Below are 2,500 nucleotides of genomic sequence, written 5' to 3'. Positions count from 1 at the left end.
CTACTGTGAGAAAAATTGAAAATATCAGTAAGAAGATTCATCAGTGCCAAAATGCTGTCGTGCTTAACACAGTGTGTATTAGTGAGCATCTGCGCCCGAAATATACAATACATATATATATATATATATATATATGTATATATATATATATATATATATATGTATATATACATATATATATATATATATATATATATATATATATATATATATATATATATATATATATATGCAAAGTAGACCGCTTGGAAAACAAAATTAACGAAGCAGAGCGCTTTCGTATATTACATCTTCAATGCAAAAAGATGTAATATACGAAAGCGCTCTGCTTCGTTAATTTCTTTTTCCAAGTAGTCTACTTTGCATAAGTGAACACACGTAACCGTGTTCCTATTAGCATATATATATATATATATATATATATATACTGTATATGTATATATACATATATATATATATATGTATACATATATATATGTATATATACATACATATATGTATATTTATTTATTTGCTTATCTATGTATATATAAAATTATTTTTCTTTATCTATTCATTTCACCCATGTATTTATTACTTTTCTTCTTTATAATAATGTCCTCGCAACATTTCTGTGCATGTCTTTTGTGCCAGTGTATAATCTCACATCCTTTGTGCCCAAGTGTAAACACGTATCCCCGAATAAAGTACAGCGTAACTTAAAAGGCCTTCAAGTTATACAAAGTTGGCATGATGAGTTCGAGTAAATGACTTCGAGGTTAGTTGGCTCCCCGAAGTCACCTCGGTGCGCGGGTCTCGCACGCACAAATGCCGCCGTGTATATATACGGCTTTACAAGGCTCCACATCATCATTTATCATATACCCCAAATCATTTCCACTTATTACCGTTTGGAGGTGAGGTTTCTTATGATTTACTACCTGGGTTGTTTCCTACGCCCCCTCCCCTTCTCATCTTCCTCTCCTCTACGTTCTTCCAACCCCCCCCTCCCCACCTTCCCCCTCCCACCTTCCCCAAAACCTGATTCTTTTGCTTTTACATTGTTGTACAATAAATTTGATTCGCCATTATGTCGGCCATTTTCCTTGACCGACACGGTTTCCTCTGATACTGTGTCGGCTGTTACTTAATCTAGTTTTTCCCAATCAAATTAGTGTCGTCTTCAATTTTAAGGTATAACTAATCGAGTTCATAAACAGAGTTTTTAGATTATGAACGATATAGTTGCTGATTCTAAATAACCAAAATCACCATTTTAGATTTCAGAGTTGTTCGTGTGTGTGTGTGTGTGTGTGTGTGTGTGTGTGTGTGTGTGTGTGTTTTTGTGATTCACTATGGTCTTGGATCACGTGTTGGACTCGTGATCAACAGCTATTAACCCCCCACCCCCCAGGATGATATTTAAGAGCTCATATATGACCGATTTATGGGTAATGCTGTGACTTTAAACACGCACACACACACACACACGCACACACACACACACACACACACACACACACACACACACACACACACACACACACACACACACACACACACACACACACACACACACACACACACACACACACACACACACACACACAATTCCACGCCCACGAGAGTTGGAGTAACGTGTGTGTGTGTGTGTGTGTGTGTGTGTGTGTGTGTGTGTGTGTGTGTGTGTGTGTGTGTCTGTATGTATGTATTCCATGCTCCTTCTATCACTGTGTCTTTGGATCACGTGTCGGACTCGTGATCGACAGCTATTTCCCTCCTGGAAGAGAGCTCAGAGCTCGTAGGTCCGATCTATGGGTAATGCTATGACCTTACACACACACACACACACACCCAACTCCCCGCCCACGAGAGTCAGAGTAACGACCCGAAGCGCAGCTGTACCGAAATAATTTCGGCCCTGGGCAGGATTCGAACCAAGCACTACGCGCACCACCATGCTAGTAGTTCATCGTTCTACCAACTGCGCCACCGAGTGTGTGTGTGTGTGTGTGCGTGTGTGTGTGTGTGTGTGTGTGTGTGTGTGTGTGTGTGTGTTAACCTAATTATAGTATACAGGAAAGATGAACGCTAGGGGGCCCTTGACTATTACTCTCGAGATGTTAGACCTTAATTGAAACTAATGTATGGTTCCGACCTTGGCTGCATCAGCTTATTTTTCAATTAACATTTGTAGTTTCAGATGATACACATGACAGTGGCTTGGGCTATGATACTTCCTAGGTTGCCCCAAGAACTTATGCAATATGGGGAAACTATCCTTGCATATCTCATCTGGTCCTTTTTTATCTTTCTTACCATAGCCTCATGAAGTCCGCCATCTTTTCTTAAACCAAGAAACCTCCTTAGTCAATTTTGTCTATTGATTTCAAAGACCTGGTCATCGCAATCAAGTCAACTCTTTTTCTTTGATCTTTAGCATTGACAGTCGCTCCTCGTAATCTTATCTGCCAAGTTGGGAACTAATTTGGTTGTTACTCTTTGGATTCTATCGATCTTG

Source organism: Oratosquilla oratoria, chromosome 21, assembly GCF_046742065.1.
Source record: "Oratosquilla oratoria isolate Oo_2021 chromosome 21, ASM4674206v1, whole genome shotgun sequence".
NCBI lineage: Eukaryota > Metazoa > Arthropoda > Malacostraca > Stomatopoda > Squillidae > Oratosquilla > Oratosquilla oratoria.
The sequence above is the reverse complement of the archived record's forward strand: the minus strand, read 5'-3'. Positions refer to the sequence as shown.